Raw genomic sequence first — 26,115 nt, 5'->3', positions numbered from 1 at the left:
ATGGATCTTGCTCAAACCCCACATTCCATTTTCTAACGTGGGATTAAAAAGGCAGCAAAAAATATGTGTGTTTAACTGCGTCAGCACATCCTGAATGACTTTGTGTTGGTTGAGGATAAAAACAATTTACTGAAAGTTGCAATCTGTCCAACTTTGAAAAATGTGTATTATTTGTCAAGCAAACAAACTGGATCGATTTGATTTTGGTGCATTGTGCATCCAGAGCCAGTAAAACCCTGTCCCTGCTATTGTGATCAAATTACTCCTTAACATTCACTGAAACAAAACAAAATGTTTAATTATATTTCCATATCTTCTTATAACCAGCAGCTCACTGCTTATGTGCAGCCGTTGCCAGCAGGTGGCAGCACAGAGCAGAGTGAGACTGCAGTGCAGGCTGGGATCTGCCTCAGTCTGCTGCAGTGGCCATCACAACCGAGCCTCCACAACTTGTATCTGTGCTCTGCGCACTGCATAAGCAACCTCATCACGTCCCTCTCTGACAACCTAAGTTGGGTCTCTGTGAGCTGATGTTATCCCGGCTGATTTATGGGGCTGGGAGGTGTTGCGGTTGCACACGTTGAGAGGATGCAGTGGTGGCAGGGATGAGCTTTTTTGTCTTATAAAAACTCTTGAGGTGGTTGATGTGTGTGCATGTGAGTACATCCGGCACTAAAGTGTTTTCTAGAGATGGGGGATAAGACATTGAGGAGCAGGAGTGAAAAGATGACTAAGAGATAAGGTGACATGCAGGATGATTTGACTGGGAAAAACAGGGAATATTATTTCTGGCTGCTGTTATTTGCATGCAGGCAGCTACAGACAGTGACACAAATATGTCAATCTATTGTTTCCATGTGGCATTTCTTAGTTTTAATTGACAATTTAGAAATAGGGAAGAGAGGATGGGAGGGGTGTGACATACATGAAACCTTGGTGGGTACATGGCATGAACAGTTTTGCCTCCAGTGCGCTCCCTCGTCTCATGTTTTCCTGCCGTGTGCATGAGCCAAACGTGTGTGTGAGAGCAGTGTATTTAGTGTCAGTGGTGAAAAACTCCATTGTGTCTCTGTGTTCATGCTAATGTGACCGGGGAGTGTGGGGGCTTTTGCTCTCCTCGGATTCTAGCAGTGAGGAAGTTTTTGAAGCCAATCAGACGGAGCTGCAGAAAAAGCCAATTTTAACTTCTTCAGAGGGACACGGAGGAATTCCTGTTTCGGTTGAAATACTGATTTGTTTTTCTCCAGAATGAATACACACCGCGGCTCATGTTGCAACGAGTGAGAGAGGCAAACACAACCTTACCTTGACACCTGGGATGATTAGTCAGGTCGGCCTCGCCTGGAAGAGAGGAGATAAAAATGAAAAGGGAGGGATTAATGTTTGGTGGAAGCTGAATATTATCCTTGGAGGAGGAGGGGGGGGGGGTTGTTGTGTGTGTAAGTGTGTGTGCACATGCATGAAAGTACACTGGGCAAGTGTGTGGGAGAGCAGCCAGGGACTTGTGAGTATATTTGTGTTTTTTAATACCCATATCAAATAAATATTGGACAACAGGCTGCCTGCAAGCTTTCAGAATACCTCACACACAACCACACCTTCAGCCATGTACTGCAATATTCTCTCTCTCTCTCACACACACACACACACACACACACACACACCCACAATGTCCACTTTATTGACCGCTCTGCCCATGTAACTGAGAGGATAATAACCAGGTGACATCATCTCTAAATGGTATCATATAACACACGATATCGACTGTGTTCACCATCTCTGTTAGACATCATGAACACACATACACACGTGTACACTCCCTGAGCTGCTGTCCATAAGCGCATTGTAAAACCTCTGGATCTGCACTGTTTGTACATTCAAATACTTTCTAAAACCATCATAACCTTCATCTCACTATTGTAGTCTACTTGTGTACATGTCATCAGGTCTTCCAGCTTTAACGCGACTGACACGCGATCGCTCCTCCCTCTCATCTGTGGGGCTCGTGTCCAGGTGTCACTATCTGCCACTTTGTGCCAGCTTGTGTGCGTCTCTGCTGGCACTTTAACCAGAATAATTACCGGCTGCCACGGCACTGTGTCTCCATGGCAACATTCCTTCTTCCCATCAGCGCTATTTATGGTGGTCGAGAGAAAATCTAAATCCACAGAGATGTTTTGAATGCAACCCATACTGAGGTGGTGTGGTCTTGGTTTGAGGGTACACTTGTTTTTGAAGAACGAGTTCAGGTTATAGATTGCGAAACTTCAATAATCTCGAGGAAATAATAACAACTCACGGTACAACATGTTGCTATAGTCTTTCAGTTGTCATGTTGATGGTTTTGTTGTTATCATGTGAGCAAAGCATGGAAATTAATTAATTTGATAACAGGTGGTGGTATATAGGGGAGATATCTTAAACCCTGGTTGCTCACCATTATGCTAACTTATGCTTCCTCAAGTCTTTTTTCCCTGTATGACCGTGAAAGTGTTCCCCTCAGCATTCAAGGGTGTTCTTCGAATCCCCAAAACAAGAAAGGGGGCTTCTGAAGGAGGTAAAAAAAAAAAAAGAGGAAAATCCAGTGCATCTAACGGGAAGGTTGGAGGTCTTTGATCAAGTAGCTTAACATCAACACAGAACGTCGTAAGTCATTGATGTCACTTAAGACCGACATTATGAAACCAAGTGTTCATCATTTAGCAGCTCTGGGTCCTCCGTCCTCCCTTGATGGGAGTAGATAAGATCGGAGGAACAGACACGAGAGAGGGAAGTGAGGAGACACCTTAGCATAATGAAGAGCACACTCATTTGGTCACTAGTGTCAGAAACAGCTTTGGAAACTAAAAGTGACCTTGTGCTGAGACTCTTTTTTGCCAGGACCCTTACAACAGTTAGGTTATTTATTATTTCATTACATTGCAAAAAATAGAAAAGGGGGCATCTCTTGGCACACGTGAAGATGCAACCAGTAGTAATGATATCCAATTTGATATGAACTACTACGCCACATGAAAAAAACTCAACCCTCTTCACTTCAGTGGAATGAAGAACCTGTTAAGTAGAAACCCAGATCTAGCTCTGGATAGCATTGCCCACATATTTCCCAGCTGAGTAGAAAATATGTGTGGCGTGAGCTACAAATACTCTCCTCTGAGGACACATTTCATTCCTAAAAAAAAAGTTCATAAACACCACATAAAACAAGTTCTGAGTATCTTTTTCACTGTGGAAACATGTGATACGAGACACCCAGCCAAGGACTACAACAGCTCTCTCTTATGCTGTCATTCTCTTTCTCCCGGCGCTTTCAGGCTCTGATGAAAGAAAACAGGAGCTCTGGAAGAGGGACAATCGGTGTGGCTGTCTTGTGTTTCATGCCATAGAAAACCACCGCCAGGAAAAGCCATTTGAGAAGGAATGTGTTTTGGGAAAATCCAAATTCTACCCTCATCCAGCTGTACACACACAAACACAGACAAACCACCAGCCCCACCAGGGCATAACCTTCCATGTAAGAAAACTAGAGCCAAGGACTCAAGGAATCCAATGTGATCCCTGCAGCTCTTTTAGAAACCCTACCTGGGATGCAGTAAAGAGAACCAGTCAGGCAGAGCCGCTCGTGTCTGTGTTTTTCATCTGTTGGACAACCGTGAAAGGAAGAAAGAGAGTCTTAACATCCACAGGCAGAACAGAGCACCACTTTCTGTGGATGCTTGTGGCTGTGTGACACCTCCCTCTGCAGGGTCCTCTGGGTGCACACAGACAGGGAAGGTTTACAGCTGGATGGCTGCGGAGAAATGAGCCCCAGGAAGATTCTCAGAGGAGAGCCAGAGGCATTTCCACAATAATAAATAATCCAGTTTTTCGGGGAGAAACTTTTCTAGTATGGAGCACTGCAGGAAGATCTGAGGAACATTTCTGAGACTATTATTAATGAGGGATGACTTCAAGATTCAAGAGCACATTTACTTCTATGGACAGATCTTTTGTATAACCAAGATTTATTTTTACATTGTATGCTAATAAAACTCTTTGGCTAATGTAGGTGATCTCTCAGGGCTGTAATGCATACACACAATGCATATTAAAATGATACCCCTTGTATACAATATTTAGCACAAAAACCAGAAGCCGTATGCACACAAACAACAACACAGAAACCTGCAAGGTCTCATTAAATCTGAAAAGTAACTTCTCGGTATGAAATCCCTATGAATAAAGACGATTCAAATTCAAATGCATAAATAATCCTTGAAAAATGGCTTGTGGGGGTTTCGCCTTGGCCATTATAAAAACAATCTACATGGATGCATCACATAATAGACACACCACTGACCATCTTGTGTCCTGACCGGAGGGCTATTTGGATGATGGGGGTGGGAGGAATGGGGGAGGGGAGCAAGAAGGATAGGGGACTGCTGCCAAGGGAGAGGAGGGAACGGGAGATAAAGAGAGAAAGGGGGGGGGGGGGGGGGTCATGAAGATGCTAAGAAATCATAATGCAACCAAATAAAACTAGAAGAAATTAGAGGACACATTTGAAATAAGGAGGTTAACTATAGAAAGGAAGAAGCGAGAGGGAAATTAGAAAGCATGCAAAAGCCCACATAGTCATAGTGAGACACACACACACACACACACACCCACCCACCCATCCCCAGGGAGGATTGATGAAATATGGCTTCCCACAGGCTGCAGTGCAAGAGGAACCCTGCCCTGACTGAGACAATGCAATCACACACACACATCCGACCACACGAAAACATCTAGGCATGGTGTATGTTCATTTGAGTGCCTCGTTACAAATAGAGAAACCCACAAGTGTCAGTTCTTAAATGTGTGTGTGTGTGTGTGTGTGTGTGTGTGTGTGTGTGTGTGTGTGTGTGTGAAGCCAGAGGCCGAGTATTGTACGTCTAATTCACTAATCCCTGTCTGTGTCTGCTGTACTTGCGTGTCTGGGAGCTTGTTTTGCGAACAGGAAAACAGGTGCCTCTGATCAAGGGACATCATTTGTGTTGCCGTGGCAACGCTGCCCATCCTAAGGGGTTAATGGTTTTAGCATGAGAAATTGATCCATCCTCCCTAAATGGGGAAATTGAAACTGCATAATTCAGCAAGGCGCTTAGTCCCCCCCCCTCCCTCTCTTGTGTCACGGATGGGTGTATCTTCATCCACATGCAGGACGGGCTCCTTTCTGTTGCAACAGACAGCAGCTATATGTGTTAGCAGCTGCAAGCGTTTATATTGATCTCCTTCTGGGGACCTGTTATAAAGAAATATGAAGCATTGTCCCGCAGAGCAGATTCCGTTTTTGAAGTTTTTCATAATGAAAAAAGATTCAAAGAGATCCAACAGCCGTGTCTTATCTTCCGCTCTTTATAGATCATGTGAACATGTGGTTGTTTTTTCCATTTCCTTTTCTTGCACGCATATATCAAAGAGCGGTGAACTATATCCTCCAGCCGTTGTCTACCTCTTGATAAGTCATTCATAAATGTTCAAAGGACGGCAGGGTGGTCTCGTGGTTCACCGGAGAATTCAACCTCACCTTGTCTTACCCTGAATCCTTTCCCAGCTGCAAAGCCTCAGAAACAGCAACATGTGTCTTTACCATTTAAGCCAAACCAAACATTTTCTCTGTCCTGTGCTGACCTCATAGAGCAATTACCGTACACTGAGGGTCTGTGTGTTTGTGCAGGGTTTGTCTAAACACGTGTGTGTGTGTGTGTGTGTGTGTGTGTGTGTGTGTGTGTGTGTGTGTGTGTGTGTGTGTGTGTGTGTGTGTGTGTGTGTGTGTGTGTGCGTGTGCATGTGTCCGTCCTCATGTGAAATTTGCCTCCAGTTAATGTCACACGGTCCCACGGGAAAGAAACATTTCCTGTCTTCCGTTCCCCGGATTTTGAGGACGCTGATGACCGTGAAGTCTTCGGTTGCCTGCAGATGTTTTTCCGCACAGAAGCGCTACTGAACCAGAAACTACTGTATGCAAATTGGATGCACACAAGGCTGCAACTCAGCTGAGGCTCTATCGCCTCCGGCAAATGCTTCTCTAACAACGGTTTGTAATGTACGAAGCTCTGGATATCAAGCTTTTTCGTGACAAATAGAGAACGGAAACTTCACTTCTAAAAATGTATATATTTGTGTTATAAATGACCCTTTCCTCGCACTTTTTCCAGCTTTATCTACCCTATTATAGTACTTTTTTGTACATGCCCAAGGCTGTTGCTCTGCATTTAAATCATTTGGATCTGATTCTGTGAGCGTTTGTTCAACCAACCTCAACAGTATGTGACTGTGTGAGGCGACACTCTACAGGGAGAATACTCGCTCTTTCAGCCACAAACACTTAAAGCCTTTCGATTTCAGTTCCTCCTTCCCTCTTCTTTCTTTATTTTGTGAAAAATGACTTTCTGTTGCTGGCTTAGCTGCATCTTCCTTACACATGACAAATCTTTCAATTTCACACGCTCCATCCCCTCCTCAAGAACAGGAAGTGGGTGTTATGAGCTTCAGTAAAAACACAAGTCTGCAACTCTCAAAACCGTGACTGCCCTCTCAATGTGACCAGCAAACATCAGCTAAATTGAAATGTAATAAACTCTAATAACACACAAGGCATTTATTTACCAAATCCTGGCATAGCACTTTTCTGCACCTCACTCCAGCACAAAAATGTCACTGTCCTCAAATTGATTAGCTTTGTGACAGCGGTTGCCGCTCGGCTAATAAAACGCAGAAACATAACAGACCACAGTAATTGTGCGCTGGAGCAATTTTCTGTGATTAAACAAACCAGCCAGGCGTATCATCCGAATATGTAAATAGAAGCGCGGGGAGTGAAAAAAAAAAGATGGATTGTGTTAATGATTTCAGGGTTTGTCACTTGCATTGTAAGTGACCTTCTCTGCTAACACTCATGTGGAGTTTGGAGGGGGGGGTTTGAACTGTTGAACTCTGGGAATTTGAGGATTAAGAGCATGGATAGGGGCTGCAAAGTGACCGGGTTAACAAAGGGTGTGGGTGTGTGTGTGTGTGTGTGTGTGTGTGTGTGTGTGTGTGTGTGTGTGTGTGTGTGTGTGTGAGCATGTGAGCTTGTTCATCAGTGTGTCATTTTGACTTCTGCTCTCCAGCTAAATTGATACTGAACTTAAAACGAAACAGACCTTTTTCTCCTAAAAAAAAGTATTAACAAATGCACTCAGACTGAGACAAACCACACACACACACATCCAGCGCTGAGCGATCACGGACATAACATTTCTCTATCATTGTCACCTTGAGATGAAGATTAGCATGAGAGTGAAAGAGGAGTAGATACAACCACATCCTTATTCAGTGGGTTGGCCACCATGTGTTGAATATCCGCCAAGATAAGATGTGAGGTAATTCATACTAAAAGGTACTAATGAGATGCAACAGATGCCCGGAGACGCTTGATCTTGTTCTTGCAAACATGCACCAATAAAACATACACGCGCTTTCCCTATCAAAGATGCATTAACACACACCAATCTAATTATTTTTTTGCAGACACACCCCTGAGCTGTGGAGGCTTCACACCGTCACCGCTGCTCTGGAAATTGCTGCGCAGCACTTCATTTATCTCGTCCTGTGACACCAGCCTTTTGGACAAAAGGCAAAGGGCAACCGGGGGAATTAATAGAGGTGTGTGTGTGTGTGTGTGTGTGTGTGTGTGTGTGTGTGTGTGTGTGTGTGTGTGTGTGTGTGTGTGTGTGTGTGTGTGTGTGTGAGCAGATGAGCAATCCAAATGGAAATGGGATCCGTCTTTACACCGCTCTCACCACAGCAGGGGAGGGTTTATTAGACGACCCAGACGGGGCGAGTGGTGGGGGGTCTGAAAAGCTTTGTACCCTCTTTTAAAGTCGCACTATATCTCATCGTGGCCATGCTGGAGAAGGAACAGTAGTCTGGTTTTCTCCTGTGGGTGTGTTTGGAGAGAGGATGGAGAGGAACAGGGAATCAAAAAGCGCAGGAGTCGACGGAGGCTGATGAGGCGGCTGACCTTTCAGCGAGAGACATTTTCAGACAAACACTCCTACTGGCTGGGATAGTTTGATATCACACCTTAAGTCACACACATAAACACACACACTGCGCATCTTCCTCACGATGTTACTTGGTTGATACTTCTTCCCCTCACATTTCACTACCAGTTTCCTCTAGTTTTCTCATCTATTTTGTCTTTTTCCTCAAATTGTATATTTGATCTTGTCCTTTTTCTCTTCTTAGCCATCTCATCTGTCACCGTGTTCTCTCTCTTTCTCCCCCATGCGCTAAAACCAGCTCTCTGGTTCTTCAGAGCCTTGTGCCTCTCCGTGTTGTAGCATATTCAACATGTCTGCCACCTCATAAAGATATGGTAAAATATGGAGGCCTGCAGGGGCTCAAGACCCCATCCATAAGCAGGGGGTGGGGTGGACGTTTGGAGTGGCCGCGGGGGGGGGGGGGGGGTTTGCAGCCAAACATACATGGCAACCTCTCTTAGAGCAAGAAGGAGGGGGGAGGTTTTTGCAAAACATGGCAACCTTCAGATGGCAATCTTCAGATTTCTGGACGTTTAATCCGTCCAGCACACGCCTGAGCGACTCTAGTAGATTGCGAGAGGCTCTGCCTCCACCTTTCTCACGATTCAATTTGATTTCTCATTTCACAATCCGGAGGTTATTCTATGGCAGTAAGTAGAAAAGGGTGTTCAGTGGAGAAGAGGCACTCCAGGGTCAGAGTGGAGGAATAAAAACAGCAGTGTATTATATGCACAAGTTGTTGTTTTTGTTTTAAAATTTAAATTTTAAAAGGAACAGTTCAATGTATTGGGATTTACTCAGCATGGCATAATAGCACTTCTAGTTCAGTCATCAACACATTATATCAATTATATCTTACATGGGTTTTGTGGCAGTGACTTCCTGGATGATTGTTGGTACGATGAGGCTGCCGGATTAAGACTTGATAGAGTCACTATACCAAGAACAGTCAAGCGCAGACACTTATAAAAACACAACATGTGATTTTACCCTTTATATAAATGATATAACATGATATGTAGTGAGCTCTAAACATGCTGGAAGGTTGACTTTGTTACTTTAAGACACATTACAGGCTAGCTGTCCCTTTGTTTTAGTGCTAAGCTAAGCTAAATGACAGCTAGTGGTAGATTCATAATTAGATCATGGACGGGAAAGTGGTATCATTCTTCTCATGTAATTCTCAGCAAGAATGCAAGCATGTGAGTCATTTTAAATTCCATCTCACTCAGAGAAGGCTCCACTATCAACCACACCTCTCACCTGTTGTCAGTGCAACAAACACGCAATGCAGATGTCTCTATAAATCACTACTAGAGACAAAAAACTGCATAATCTCTTCCCCTTTCTAAAACCAGCTTGCTATATTCAACAGTGACATGAGGGGCTGAATAATGTATAATAGATACATAACACTGTACAATATTTATTTACAAAGCGCGGTGGCTGCCACAGCCCTTCTTACATCAGTTAATGGGGGCGGCTCAGCGTGTCCCACGGGAGCGCTGAAAACCAAATGAACCAACTGAATGTGCAACAGAGCAGCAAACAGAACGCCTGCTGGTGGCGGAAAATCTGCTGTCAGTCACACACACATGTACGCTATTATTTACGCACGCACAATCTGGAGTTTTAGGCACACAAATGCGGTGAGAAACGGCACAGTCATCCGAATAGAAATGAACCAATTAGCAGGCATCAGACAATCAACACGAGAGAGAGATGGAGGGAGAACGAAGAGCCGAGTGAAAGAAGGCATTAAAGCACTCAGTGTTAAGGCGGCAGCAGAGAGGAAAACGCTACTGAGACACCTTCACACTCTGACACCTTTAAGGAAGCTCACGTGGCCAGAGGCAAATCCATTATGACACAGTGAGTGGGTAATGTGGCGAGATGTGTGGGGAGACACTGATATTATTCACAGTGAAACAGAGGAGGAAAAGGTAAAAGGAGTACAGACACAAAGAGAAGAGGTATGCATGGGTAAATGAAACATCTTTGACACAGGAGAGCGCTGATGACCAGGAGGAACTTCTTCTAACCTTCAACAAGAGGTATTATTTTGACCATGAAAAGTACATTCCCCAAGGCCTTTATTCATAAATTACCTGAAATTATATTGTTTTTGTTACTGAAAACAACCATTAAGATACCCTTGTCCATAGTGGGACTGGCCACAGGGTCACCAGTGGCTCTGTGGGCCATTTGAGCAGCCATGATACAAAAATAGAGAGTTACAGTTGTGTAATTGGTCCATTTTGACCATGTGGCATCCTAACCTCGAATCCCACACGTGCAACTTTTCATAAAGTCAATGTGCTCATCAATATCACTATGTCAACTAATCAATCACAGCCTGGTTGGTTCGGGTGATAGAAAAGCATTGTCAACAGCAAACTCTCATAATGTTGGACTCGTTGTTTTGTATGGTTGGTTGATAATTCACAACTTTTTTTTGCGGAAGGATATAATAAAGGATCAAAACATAGAACACGGGTGGAGATCAAAAAGTCAATGTGTTGTTTTATCTATAAGGGTTTATCCATATACTTTGCCTTTAAATCATTTTCCCTTTACCCATTTTCATAGACACCATCATTCAGCACATACACACGTCTGAACTCTAACCTAACACACTCTTCCACAGTGCCCATCGAAAATCAAGAGCCATTATGTTCCAACATTGGTAAATTACCTCTCAATGTGCCTGACCACAAACTCATATCAGGCCATTAGCAAAGCCCTGGATACTTAACACAAACTGCACAACACACACACTCCAGCACACTCTGACCTCCCCAGTACTGCTGATGGGGATTTTCCCTGTTGAAATCACCATGGGTCAAATGTTTAATGCAATATGTGACATCATGTCGTAGTGATAATGACTTGTCTTTATGGCTCCGTTACTTAAGGACTTCCTGAAAGTCTATCAGCGCGATATAAATTATCAGGGTTATCGGAGCAAACAGGATGTTGCTAAGAGCATAGGCAAATATTTCTCAAAGGGAAACGGACATGGTGTCTTTAAATAGATGCTGAGTGTACAATACAAGCTCCTGATTTTGTATAATGTCCCCCTCTCTTTCAACTTTCTCTGCTGTTAACTATCCAACAAAACATAATGAGGATAATCTTTCAAATAGAGCACAACCCCCAGCTCGACTTTGTGTGATTGTTGCTTCTGAAGATTAAGAGGGGGATAAGCAACAAGTTTACCACCAGCGGGCAGAGCAAGAAGCATGACATCATCTCTTGAGGAGGAATTAACAGTGTGAACAGAGCCAGAGCAAAGATTGCTGACTTTGTCACTAAGCTGCTTGGGCAGACAAATGACATGTGCAATCCCCTCATTTCCTCCAACAAAATTTGTTTCCTAGAAATCGCCATTGGAGGGCTTAGTTTTTGAAAATGCACACAGTGGACACTTACGTACTGTTTAGGTAATCAGGAAGCAGTGCTAGGGGCCCACAGGATGATGAATTTGGGTGCATTCCACTCCCACTTTCAATTCCAACAGGAGTACACTCAAGGTTAAAGAGTCCATCAGGATGTGTTTGTTTGTTTGTTAGGGAGTGAAGTTCTTCCGGGGGTAAGCTCTGATGTTAGGACAGTTGCCAATTGTATTCCAGTGAGAAGTCTAAAAATATCCCACACACACACACACACACAGACAGACAGAGGCATATAAGCTAGCGAACAGAGGATAGAGAGCGGGATTCCCTTGAGGAATCAGTGGAATGTAAACAGGCCACACACACACACACACACACACACACACACACACACACACACACACACACACACACACACACACACACACACACACACACACACACACACACACACACACACACACACACACACACACACACACACACACACACACACACACACACACACACACACACACACACACACACACACACACACACACACACACACACACACACACACACACACACACACACACACCTTAATCAGAGGCCATGAGATGACAACCTCATCTGGAAAAAGATGCCCTAGAGAACAGCGCAGTTTGTTGGGAATGTCCTCTTGGTTGACCTTCTCTGTCCTCACACTGTCCTCAAAAACAGCCCCATGAGAGGCTACAGTAATGCCGCTGCATTCTGGACAATCTGTCAACTTTCAGCCTTTTGTTTTGTACTAAACGTCCTGTTTACGAAATTTAACAAAAGTCTGAGTAAAGTGATAAACATGCACTCAACAGTGCTGGTGACATAAGCGCCTAAAGGTAAACCAGGGTTAGTAACATTTAATGAAAAAGTCAGACAGTATTGTTCTTATTATCTGTGAGAGTGCATGAACAGACACGCATACACAATACTATCCTAATCCTATGCATGGCTCGGATAAATGATATCAGTCCTTCTCCATTTGATAAAACCCTCGGGTCACACAGACCCTAATTTCTACAATACTTAATGTGAGTGTACATGTCTGCGTCACGTACCTGATGATGCATTGCAGCTGCTTTAAACAACTTAAATCACTTGTAGCAGAGCTAAGCTTTGGGGTAGTGGCGGATGGGGGTTTTAATAATGTACATTAAGTTGCCAAACCCCTGCTGTCTTTAACACTTTCTCAGCGTATACAACGCCATTGTGTTGTTACTAGGCCTCTGGCCCACATAACCAGCTGCTCTGGAAATGACTTTCTGGGTCGCTGGGGGATTACTGTATGGCTAACACCGCAGCGTTCTGTCCTGGGGGCCACAAATGGGTCAAACTCTGCCTCATTTGAGAAGCAGCAAAACACCCAGTGGTAACCTTGTAGGCTGGTTCCTTGGATCTGAAATCCACAAGGGTCTCTTTGCACTTAATTAGTAGGAGCAAGTCTAGACAAGTGAAAGTAAACAGAAGCTAATTTCATGTGTTTTGGCTTCTGCTGGTCTTGTCTTGAGGTTAGTCTTGCTGCTTAGCTTTTTAGAGTTAGCCTTCCTCCAGCGTTTGGCTAGCTAGCACGCTATTGTTCTGCTGACAGGCCACTAATAAACAGCCACCATGTTCCTGTGGCGAAAGTAGCCACAACTTCCCCAAATGAAGCCCCCAAGGAGTTTCAAATCGTCTGCCTTTGAAAGGGTTGATTCTTATTGTTGGAAGTTGGAGGTTATTTTTTTAGAAGGGAGAAAAAAAATGGAGTTTGGCTTTCAAGTCAACGTTTACAGGGTGTTTTGTTTGCAAAGATTGGCCAAAAAGATGCTGACACATTTGTTTTGAAAACCTCAAGGGTGAAGGGAACAACTTGTCTAATAGAACATAAAAGCCACACAGTATTACTTGATGGCTTGCAGTAAAACTAGAAAGTAATTTTACCCTCTAATAGTGGATTTAAGATGGAAATACAAGTGGAAAATAAGTATATGTGAAGATATATCAGAACTGGAACTTCTAGAAGGTTCATTTCATAATTTATAACAACCTTTCCTGTCTATAAAATACCACTTGACTTCAAAAAGCACCTTCCCCATTAATTGTCTATGTTAATTAAAAGGAGAGGACAGTTGATGTGATAAAATAATTCATCTTATGGATGTTATAATGGCTTTATGTTTTCTTGTATGGTTATGAGGGCCCATTAAATCTGCCAGACTGCAACAGTGAAAGAGCCGAGCTGAGAGCCCTTTCATATGAAGACACGTTAGGGTAAATAAAGTTGTACCGGATGTTGGGAGCGAGTCCAAAAGTCCCCCACCTTATCCTATAAGTTTTCTTGAGGAAATGAGGGAGAAGACGTGATTTGACTGCTGAAGCTAATGGGAGACTCGATCAAGACACCTGAGGAAAATATATGCACCTTTGGGAGACAAAAAAAAATGTGACATACAAATGATTGACCTTAAATAATTGGTGTTGGATTAACACACAGTTCTTACTGAACCAAGAGGTGCTTATTATTCAACTCAGTGACTCAAGTTTATCAACGTCTCGAGCTGATGAACCATATGATGATTCAATAATGAGGTTGAGTGGAGCATCACATAGATCTTTGAAAATGAGTCGCAACAGCAAGGACAGGATGCGTGTTAAAGGTGTGATATGGGACATATGTTACAACCTGGACTCAGACCCGCTACACACATGGTGTTCATTAGTGAGCTGACCCATAAAGAGGAACTGCTGACGGTGCTGCCAGGAATACAGTCGTACAGTACTTGGATGCAGCTTCACGGTACTAAAACACACGGAGATCCATTACCATCTACATGCTCTTAATTTGTTTGTGAACAAAACAGTGCCACATGTTTGGACTATGACGTTTATTTTATAACGGCCATTGGTGTTGAAATGACCCGCAGGACAGGCTCAACACTGCAATCTACAGCATTTATTACAAACAGCTCCTCAAATGTGACGATTTGCTTTCTTAATATGATTCATTATTAACAACCATTTAGCTGTCAGACAAAATGTTATTTTAAAGCATGACTTAAGACTTTGATGACTTATGGTGAACATATGTTAGACTGTCCGAGACCTCAATTATTAATCCAAAAAGTAAATTAATAATTAATCAAGTTAGTTGTAGCCCTTCAAACATTGATTGCTTTGTCCCTCCTTTACAGATTTATGCAATTGTGTGAGAGGGTAAACAAAAACGGTGCCAGAGTGTGTGTTGTATGACCGACACCTGATGATAAAGAAATGCTTGTTAACATCCCTCCCTCCTGATGTTCCGGCGGTCGGACACCCTCCCCAGGTCTTGTTATCGTTCGGCGGGCCGCGTTGCATTAAAGCAGCGTGTCCTAATAATAGGCTGTAAAAATGCCAAAGCATAACGGTGCCCTCAGAAACACTCAGGGACGCCTCGTTGGATTTAAAACAACCTTCAAGTGTTTTGTAAGAGTGCATGCCAGTTGACACATTCACACTGAAAAATCACAGACGCATTACAGGTCGATTATCCACGGATGACTGGTTGGCTTTGTACTTCAATGGAGTGTGTCTGGGGTGTGTGTTTGGCCTTGTGTCAACAACTAATATGCCGCAATCATGTTGCCAAAGAGCAGAGAGGATTGTTTTGACGGTTAGAAGTCACCGTTAATATCTACTACTAATTTAATAATGATTGTATACATCAGGTACAGTAACCCTAAAGTCCTTGTAGGCTTGAACTTGTTAACCCTTCAGAAACTTGTCACTAACATTGGCTTTTGAAGAGAACATCCTCTATGAATCCCTGTTGTCGGCCTAATCTGCAAAGCTGAGCTGAGAAATGTCTCCCATCCTTTTCATAAAGAGAAAATAAAATGATTTAGAGTTTACTGAAAAACTTTTTCTGCATACATTTGGTGTGATATGACTTCATGTTAGCAGGAAGTCGCAGGTAGAGCGGTACGGGCTGCTTTGAATCACACAGAAACAAGTCACTGGCAGGCACTGAGCGATTTCCATACAGTACACAGAGTCGCACTCACTCTCTAACACACTAACACGCACACAATGTAGAGGGAGAGTTGTGTGTGTGTGTGTGCGGGTCCTCCCGCGCATTTGTCGTAATTCTCCCATAATCCTTTACTCTGCGAAATGACACAGCTGCCAGACACATCCTCTTTGTTGGCGCCTCTACTCCTTTCCTCTCTCTCTCTCTCTGACACACACCACACACACACACACACACACACACACACACACACACACACACACACACACACACACACACACACACACACACACACACACACACACACACACACACACACACACACACACACACACACACACACACACACACAGTGATTATTTATGCAATAGTCATAATACATGAAATTCTATTAAAAGGATTTAATCGACATTAGAGCACAAACATGCATTCATCACCATGACGACTTGATAATTGAAAACAAACAACGCCGTTCATAATGTACTATCTATTAATTGTGACGGAATAAAAATCACTGTGTTTGTGTGAGGAGGAAGATGAGAGAGGGTGCTTCCTGTTTGCGAGAGCAGAACACACCCTGCTTATGCAGCAGTTTTACTAACATACAAATAACAGACACATTTTCACAAACACACGCCATGCTTCCTGATTCCTAAATCGTTTGGTTTTAGACTTGCTTGTATAAACCTCCTGACTCCCACAAAAAAAAACCTCTGCCTATATATTCATAAAGGTACAAAGAATCAGCCGGCCTTTAATGGTACAACATGAAAGGGGGGATGCTGAAGAATAAAAGAGCAGGGAATCAGGATACAGAGCGCCCACATACTGAGCTGGCACTTTGGTGATGCCAGTCGGTCCGTCCTTGCTCTAGCAACCCTGTAACCCAGGGCGACGGGGACTTGACGATACACAGACAGAACGGAACTCAGTGGATCTCCATTTGCTTGTTCCCAGGAGGCTGATAATGCAGAGCTCTTAGTTACAGTGGGGCAAAAAAGTATTTAGTCAGCCACCAATTGTGCAAGTTCTCCCATTTAAAAAGATGAGAGAGGCCTGTAATTTTTATCATAGGCACACTTCAACTATGAGAGACAGAATGAGAAAAAAAAATCCAGGAAATCACATTGTAGGATTTTTAATGAATTAATTGGTAAATTCCTCGGTAAAATAAGTATTTGGTCACCTACAAACAAGCAAGATTTCTGGCTCTCACAGACCTGTAACTTCTTCTTAAAGAGGCTCCTCTGTCCTCCACTCGTTACCTGTATTAATGGCACCTTTTTGAACTCGTTATCAGTATAAAAGACACCTGACCACAACCTCAAACAGTCATACTCCAAACTCCACTATGGCCAAGACCAAAGAGCTGTCAAAGGAGACCAGAGACAAAATTGTAGACCTGCACCAGGCTGGGAAAACTGAATCTGCAATAGGTAAGCAGCTTGGTGTGAAGAAATCAACTGTGGGAGCAATTATTAGAAAATGGAAGACATACAAGACCACTGCTAATCTCCCTCCATCTGGGGCTCCACGCAAGATCTCACCCCGTGGGGTCAAAATGATCACAAGAACGGTGAGCAAAAATGCCAGAACCACACGGGGGGACCTAGTGAATGACCTGCAGAGAGCTGGGACCAAAGTAACAGAGGCTACCATCAGTAACACACTACGCCGCCAGGGACTTAAATCCTGCAGTTCCAGACGTGTCCCCCTGCTTAAGCCAGTACATGTCCAGGCCCGTCTGAAGTTTGCTAGAGGGCATTTGGATGATCCAGAAGAGGATTGGGAGAATGTCATATGGTCAGATGAAACCAAAATAGAACTTTTTGGTAAAAACTCAACTCGTCGTGTTTGGAGGAGAAAGAATGCAGAGTTGCCTCCAAAGAACACCATACCTACTGTGAAGCATGGGGGTGGAAACATCATGCTTTGGGGCTGTTTTTCTGCAAAGGGACCAGGACGACTGATCCGTGTAAAGGAAAGAATGAATGGTGCCATGTATCGTGAGATTTTGAGTGAAAACCTCCTTCCATCAGCAAGGGCACTGAAGATGAAGCGCGGCTGGGTCTTTCAGCATGACAATGATCCCAAACACACCGCCAGGGCAACGAAGGAGTGGCTTCGTAAGAAGCATTTCAAGGTCCTGGAGTGGCCTAGCCAGTCTCCAGATCTCAACCCCATAGAAAATCTTTGGAGGGAGTTGAAAGTCTGTGTTGCCCAGTGACAGCCCCAAAACATCACTGCTTTAGAGGAGATCTGCATGGAGGAATGGGCCAAAATACCAGCAACAGTGTGTGAAAACCTTGTGAAGACTTACAGAAAACGTTTGACCTCTGTCATTGCCAACAAAGGGTATATAACAAAGTATTGAGATGAACTTTTGTTATTGACCAAATACTTATTTTCCACAACAATTTGAAAATAAATTCTTTAAAAATCCTACAATGTGATTTCCTGGATTTTTTTTCTCATTCTGTCTTTCATAGTTGAGGTATACCTATGATAAAAATTACAGGCCTCTCTCATCTTTTTAAATGGGAGAACTTGCACAATTGGTGGCTGACTAAATACTTTTTTGCCCCACTGTATGTGCACACAAAGACATGCACACACTTGCTTAAATACATAACACATGGACGAATACATATATTTATGAGGTACAATCATGCTACCCTACCTTCACTATAGCCTCATGATATATTGTTCCAGCTTTGAAATCACCATGTGCACATAAACAACAGTCACAATGCAGGGGGTGCAATGTCAAGTGGAGCAAATTAAATCTAACATGTCATTATACAACTTTTTTTGAAGCTCGATACAAAAGATTCCCTGTATTTCTGACATTGCAATATACAGTATATCCCATAAAACAGAAATCTTGCAATGTCATGCTTTGTACATTTCATGCAGTTCTTGCACACAAAATAAATAAATGAAAGAATGATGGGCAACGTTTAGCACAACCCTGTAAACACTTGTTTTCAAAGACAAACACTCGTATCCTCTGTGCTATTATCCGAGTGATTGAGTTACTGGAAAGTCAATATGCAACCTCGCATTGAGAAAAGGAAATCGATGCTGTTACACTGTCCATGCAATTCATCACCAGCTAACAATTCAGAAAGATATTGAGAGCCATTCGACAATTACAAGCCAAAAGACAGAGCATCAAGTGCAACAAAGTAGGAGTACACTTCTGCGGACATGTTGAGGTGTGTGACGCCCGAAACCAATTGAACCGCACACCAATACTCGTGGAGAACTCCACAAAAGGAGTAGTGTTTCAGGCGGCACACACAAACTGACTTGGATTCAACACACCCGTGATCTACTTCCCTGCAAATTCTTGTTGACTGAATCTGTGCATGCTCGGCTGACAATGTCAAGTTGGTGAAGCACGAGCGGGATATCTCTGCTAGAATAGATGAGCGCGCTATATGCTAACTTACAGCCATCAATGGATGCAAGATGACAGGGCATTAAAAGAAGTGCGAAAAAAGCTCAGAGTGAACCGGCAGCGCAGACATCAGAGCAAACGGGATGTGAAGTTTCTGGAACAGTTATGATTTTGCTGGGAGAGCACCACAGGGGGGCCTTAGGTTGCAATCTCTGCAGAGCTTCTGTTAACTGATAGACTCGCACAAATCTGCATGCATTAACTCACAGCTTTGTGTTGGAAATCTCCAGAAGTTTCCATCCACATCTCTGCAAGGGAAAATCTACCACGCAGGAGTGTCATCCGTCTGTCTGTAGAGTTTATGTAGCTTAAGCTAGCTATTGTAGCGTTAATTCTGTGACTATTGTGTGTGTACGGGGCAATGCAGAGTCATTAGGGGTGTTTCTTTCAGCGTACAGCATGCTTAATGAGAGGGCACGGCCACACTGTCTGAGTGATTACTGCAAAGGCTGAGGGCCAACACCGATTCCTGTGTGTGTACGTGCAAAAAGGCACGGGGTTCTTTGCATTTTGAGGGCAATAGGGGATGGTCTATTAGTGTGTGTAAAGCTGAGACAGACAGGCCAACACAAAAACAGGGATTTACTTTAAATAATCAGTTTTGAGTATGTGTATACGTCCCTTTTACCCTTTTTCATGTAAACTCCTAAAAAACAACACTTACTCGAAGTCAAAGTAAATAAGAGATTAAAACTAACCCGCAGGCACAGAGCCACAGATCTGTATTCAAAAGCCAAACCCTACAAGCTTTGTTTTTGATTTTCACAAGGCATTGTGTGGCTGAGAGGAGCCTAAAAATAACCTTCATAACATGGTTGAAAAGAAGCTAATCCCCCAGCCTCATCTGATACTCTGAGTCACGCTTTTAATTTAATGCTTTACGGCCTGCGCTTGTTTATTGCCACGGGTCTGTGTATGTGTGTGTGCATTATAACAAGGAGAGGAGAGAGTGCTTATGAGGGATGGGTAGAAGAGAAAACGGATACGACACAGCAAGGTGCTGCTGTGGAATTCCCCGAGCCTGCGCCTCTCCTGCTTCAGCACTGCAGCAAACACACGCAAGAGGAATGAATAGGGTTGTGTTTTTTTGAGATAAAAACAGGCTTCATCAGACCATGTTTTATTGCTCCTGACAACTTGAGAGAAAACTCTGAACACTGAACATTTATTCCAACCAGAGCAATAATGCAGCATCAAAGCACAGTCGGAAAAAAAGAAGAAGCTAGAAACAGCTACACATTTATCCAGCTTATTTTGTAAACCTTTTTGGTCAAAGCCAATGATACTGTACCATGATAATCTTCAGTATACATTCTAATGCAAGTAAAAGATTTGAATAAGTTAATTAATGAAGAAGTTGACTGACAGAAGATGAATAACTACTTCTGCTTCTCAAAGATAAGATTTGATATAAAATATATGTGGGTTTTCGACAAATTCAGTAAAAACATTACATGAAGAAAATAAACAGCAAATGAATCTATGAACATAATAAGACGGTAGCAGCATTAGCATTGTGACAGCTAACAGAGCAATGCTTCTTGCTAAATGCTGTTAAGTCTGCCCCAAAAACTGCTTACATGATCAAGTTTAGCAGCTGTTATATTTACCATGTTTACCATCTTAGTTTGGCAATTTAGCATGATAACATTTTCTTCATGGATGACAAACAAGGAACGGCTAATTAGTTTAGAAGTATTCAGTGATAAACAAAAGCTTTGGAGAAGTTGACATGATGAAGTACTTTTTAAACATCCATGGAAAAGAGTTTTTACGGTTCATCCTCAGGGGAACTTGACTGTTATAAAACAATGTTGGGTCAATTTAGCACTTTAAACCATTTCACTGAAAGGATGACATAACATGGGAAAATATTGGACCCGAGTGCTAAGAATGTTTTGTCTAGTGCTTCAGCATTGAGTAGGTCTGATTACAACTTGGATTTCCTGCTGTCACTTCCTCTGTCTGAGATAGATTTGCTATGGGCTCATTTTCACCAAATTCCTATCCTCCACTCCATCCTTACATTCCTTCATTCCTCTGGATTCATGTATGTGTAAACCTCCACCTAGAGCAGTATGGAGCTAAATCAGAGTCATAAGTTTTGATCATTCAAAAAAATACAATTTATTTGAAAGTTCAGGTTTTTATCCTGAACTTTGAAAAATACAATGATGTATTCAAACAAAAAATAAGCATTTAAAATATTTTTTCAGGCTGAATATTATTTTGATTTAGTTCAGCAATTTTTTGTAATAAAATATTTATTTTCAGAATTCACTTTTATACATATTTTGATATTTGAATCCTTATTTTTTTCAGTTGCAGGTTTTACGTTTTCAGATTTAAACGATTATTTTTTCAGTTACAAATCTCGCTTTTTCAGGTTTCACTATTTTTTTCGCCTTCAGATCGTTTTTCATTCACGATAAAAACTTGGAACTTTCAAATAAATTGTATTTTTTGGAATGATCAAAACTTATGACCCTGACTTAGCTCCATAGAGAAGCGCCCTTAATAAAGTGCAACTGTTATCCCCCACACATTCAAGGAGGATTACTTCATGTTTGAGTTTCTGCTTCACGTCTGCCCTGAGCACAAGGAATAGTTGATTGTTGATGCAGCGGATTATGAAAGAAAATGTCCCGGAGAGTTAAAGCCCTGCATCAAAGATTAGTCATCGCTCCTTGCTTCATGCTAAACTGTCAACGTGAAAGAAAAGTTCACTAAACAGGGTTCCACTTTTACTCATCTTGCTTGTCTTTTACTTTCATATTTTCCAATTCCCTTGGTGCTTTCTTGTTCCTCTTTTCATCTTCTCCACTCCCTTTTATTCTTCTATTTTCTTTAACCTTTTACGCGTCCCATCATTTCCTCTCCCCAGTTTTCGTAGAAAGCTCAGGGGCCTGGCTCCAGTTCAAAACCTTTTTATGTCGCTGTTCACTGTGGCACCCTGCTGTGGTGGGTCGCTTCGTTTTTCAAGCTCACAACTCTCTCCAAAAAAACTCTCCCCCTCTCTCTGGCCTCACTTCCTTTACCAGAAGCTTGAAGGTGAACCACTTTCATCTTTCCCTCCCTTTTTTCTTTCTTGTGTCAAAACTCCCACTCCTGCTTTTCTAAAGCAGAGGTGCTGCTTCCGCAACTCAATTGGTTTAAACTTTGTAGGCATTTTTCAAACGTACTAATCCCCGAGCCAAGTGTGCACTCCTCTCAACCTCACTGAGCTGTGTAATGGAAAGATTCTAAAAGTCAAAGATAAACATTTGAGAAAGCTCAGTGTGGTTTAACAGCACAACACCACCTCCTAATGATATTTAATTTGTCTTCATTTAAAAAAAGAAATGACTTAAATGATGATCAAAATGATTGACTGAGGGGTTTAACTCTGCTGTATTTAAGGCTGGTTATTGGTTGAGCATTTGCTACACTAGTGCTTAAACATTAACTTGAGTTCCGATAACAAAACACATTTGCATTCTTAGTTGAGGAATATAAACATAGGTTACCTGCTTCCCTGTATGAGCATATTATCTTCCCTGTATGAGCATATTATCTTCCCTGTATGAGCATATTATCTTCCCTTTATAAACATGTTTTCTTCCCTTTATAAACATGTTTTCTTCCCTTTATAAACATGTTTTCTTCCCTTTATATATACACAATTGTTTCGCTTTATTCTTTAAAACAATGTCACTGTTCTAAAATGTCAAATGCTATCTGAACACAGCCCCCCCAGCACTAACTTCCCCTATGGACCCATTTTTTTGCATTCTTTGAAAGTATGTATTTATTCCAACGTCTGCCTTTACCAACATCCCTCTACAATAACTTGTTGCACCATGAATAAAATGGTTGTATTGAATTGGGTCCTCCAATAAGTAAAAATGTACATAGCACCATTTTGTCGATGGGCAGCATAGAGAGACACTGTTTAGTTTAGGGAACGTGCCCAATCCCATACATTTTCATGAGGGAATCTAAGGAAAACATCAGGGACCAACTGTCCAGGAACTAAAAGGCCTCTAACTCGCCTCGACAATCGACTCTTTGTTCCTCCACTTGGCTCCAACATCTTTCCCCAATTCTATTTACTCACTCATTCAAAACTCTGTCTGACTAATTCTCTGTCTGTCACTCTCTCTGCATATCTCTCCCTTTTATTCCTTCCTTTATTTAGGTTTTGCCATTGTCTGCTCCTTGATACTGAAGCATATTTACCAGCAGCCAGCCGAGGCAAACAACCGGCCTATTCAAAGAGCTCAGCGACTGCGACAGGGATGGAGAAACGAAGGAGGAGGGAGGGAGGGAAAGAGAAGGAGACGGAGAGTAAATTCCCTGAATGACTTGGGGAAATTAGTAAGCAATCCCGTCATTTCAGAGAACACACAACATTTGTAAACAACCCTAATGGCTATAATTGCATCCTTCTCAAGCTTTCCAACAATTCTCAAGTTGCAAATTGTTGCATTAGGTCTCACACACACGCTGTCTGTCTTGATCCCTCTCATCCTCCCACACACACACACATTACACTCTCTGGTGACCAATGCCCTATAGTCCATTACCAAATACTGTCCCTTCTGTAAACAGTAATTTGCAATTAGGCTAAAGGCTACTCTCTGGAGAAAAATGGATAAAACTGGATGCTCACTTCCTGTGCAGCAGCCAGATAAGAGCTTCAAAACAATCAAAACTGATCACTTCCATCTTCTCCCGCTTATCCGTCAGGGTCGCGGAGGTAACAGCTCCAGCAGAGAGCCCCAAACTTCTCTTTACCAGCTCTGACTGGGGGACTCCAAGGTGTCCCAGGCCAGCGAAGAGATATAATCCCTCCACCTGGTCCTAGGTCTACCCCTCGGTCTCTTCCCAGCTGGACGTGCCTGGAACACCTCCCTAGCGAGGCGCCCAGTTGGCATCCTTACTAGATGCCCGAACCACCTCAACTGGCTACTTTCAATGCTAAGGAGCAGCGGTTCTACTCCGAGTCCCTCCCGGATGATTGAACTTCTCACCTTATCCTTAAGGGAGATGCCAGCCACCCTGCGGAGAAATCCTATTTCGGCCGCTTGTATCCGCGATCTCGTTCTTTCAGTCATGAAACTGATCACTTCCTTCATGTTAAAGTCTGGGTAAAGAGATCACTGAGGCAAAACAAACAATAAGGGTTAAAATGATCTTTCATTGTCGCTGGCAGTTAAGCTGTTTCCTTGTTGAGAGAAAGTTCAACAAAATGACAAAGCATTTTGTGATTGCTAGCCTAAAAAAATCCTTTCCTCATGTGTTTCATATATGAGGTATATATTGTGGTGACAATTTCACATTTTTTGGACAACAATTTTAATTTCTTACCCTGCAATTAGTCCCTATATCAGATCTTAAAAACCACATAATTAGCTGTACCACTTCTTGGTGTCACCATGCCTCTTTTACTGAACCAATTAGTCAATTAACAGATTAATAGTGAAGATAATCCAGAAACATTTTAATTTAATATCCCCCATTTGATCTATATATCAAGCAAAATAGACACATTTTAGTTTCTTTCAGCATCATAAATGATTAGTCACACAGTTTTTTCTGTTTTGCCATTTTTTAATGAATATATTTGACTTAAATTTTGCATATTGGTCACCAAAAAAGGTGTTTGAAGATTTTACCTCAGTCTCTAGAAAATAATGTAACAATGCGAGTATGATTCTGGCCCCTGTCTTTTACGGTGCCCTCCTCTTTCCACTTCATACACACTTATCTAAACTCTACTCATCCAAAAACAGATCAAAACTAACTTAACGTTAACAACAACCTGACTGTGTACTTTCTGGCTTTACTTTTTGCATTTCAGAGCATGCACCCACACCTTGTTTGTCTAACAGCTTATATTAATACGCCGGAGCCTGTAAAGATAACAGGGGCATTTCCTATTATGAGCCAGCTTGGGAAAGAGAAGAGGGAGGTATGCTTTAATTGTAAGCAGGACAGGCTGTCTCTGCGTGAATATGCGTGTGTGTGTTTGTGTGTCCCCGGGTGCCTCTGCTCAAGATCAATGCCACTGGCAAGGATGCAGGAGACAGAAAGAAATAGAGAAGCTGGCAGGAGAGTGCGAGGGGAAATTGTGCAGGAGAGACGGCTGATAAATATAGAAAGAGGAATGGAAAGGAGACAAATAAGAGGGGAAATGTGAATAAGCGAGACACGGTGACAGTTAGAGGAGGGGGATGAGGCAAGATGAAGAGGAGTGACAAGTAGAGGAATAAGTAAAGCCGGTGGGAGGAGGGCGATGAAAAATAAGTATAAACCAAGGAATAGGGTCCAAGAATGTTGGGGAAAAATGGGGGAAATAACACAGATAGGTAGAGAGATGATGGTGTCACCCAGCCTGAGGTCCTTGGTGATGGATGGAAGCCAATCCATGGTCGTACCATTCATCATCTGAAGAGAAATGGCAAACAACCGCCCTGTGGAGCATGTCCCTGGCCGCCAAATCCAATTTATATTAAATGACACTAACACGTGAACATGGTACACATACACTTGAGTGCATGTCTGTTTAACAAATGCTCAACACAGACACACGCATGCAGAAAACCAAGCAACAATTGTGTCTTTGTCTTTTCTTTGCGCCCCCAATGACCCTCATTCAGCTCCAGTGATAAACTCTCCATGAACAGATATTCTATTTCTCTCCAGACACATGATGTCAAACACCTGACCCCATAAACACATGATGACCTTATTAACATTAACAGAACACTGAGTCACTGTTTTGTGCAGTTTTCACTCAAAAATGTGCAAAAACAAATAATTCCTTCCCCCCCTTTTGTAGATGCCCCGAGAGAAAAAACACAGATAGAGGTTCAGACAAGGACAAATGCTTGCTTGTATGCATCAGGCCACGCAGTCCAACCAAATGTAGACAGAAAAAGAAAAGCAGATCTTACACAAAGAGACAGATATTATGTTCAAAAAACAAAAAGGCTGCACAGAATACAAATAAGGCTCACTGTGTGTGTGGTGTGCATGCAGACATTGGTGTGTACTGTATGCAGGTGTGAATAATATTCATGTACGCGTGTGTGTGCAACCTCCATGCAGTGCTTTAGCCAGCAGAGTGTGGGATGAGGATCCTCCCCTTGGGCGACATTATAGCATACCACCCCTGCAGTGTGTGTGACTGTGTGTGTGTGTGTGTGTGACTGT

The 26,115-nt window shown here is 42.6% G+C and overlaps 1 protein-coding gene across 4 annotated transcripts in view; it reads right to left on the bottom strand.

Annotated features, from left to right (window-relative positions):
* Window positions 1-26,115, bottom strand: part of pag1 (phosphoprotein membrane anchor with glycosphingolipid microdomains 1) — a 46,753-nt gene that overhangs the window by 13,955 nt on the left and 6,683 nt on the right. For 3 of the 4 annotated variants that reach the window (XM_063898700.1, XM_063898703.1, XM_063898702.1), the window contains exon 2: window positions 1,306-1,341. The gene's annotated coding sequence lies outside the window, so the exon portion shown is untranslated. Of the gene's footprint in view, window positions 1-1,305; window positions 1,342-3,582; window positions 3,720-26,115 lie in introns of those variants that run through there. The other variant, XM_063898701.1, reaches the window with a different exon arrangement.

This window comes from Eleginops maclovinus, chromosome 13 (genome assembly GCF_036324505.1).
Source record: "Eleginops maclovinus isolate JMC-PN-2008 ecotype Puerto Natales chromosome 13, JC_Emac_rtc_rv5, whole genome shotgun sequence".
NCBI classification, from domain to species: Eukaryota; Metazoa; Chordata; class Actinopteri; order Perciformes; family Eleginopidae; genus Eleginops; species Eleginops maclovinus.
The sequence above is the reverse complement of the archived record's forward strand: the minus strand, read 5'-3'. Positions and strand labels throughout refer to the sequence as shown.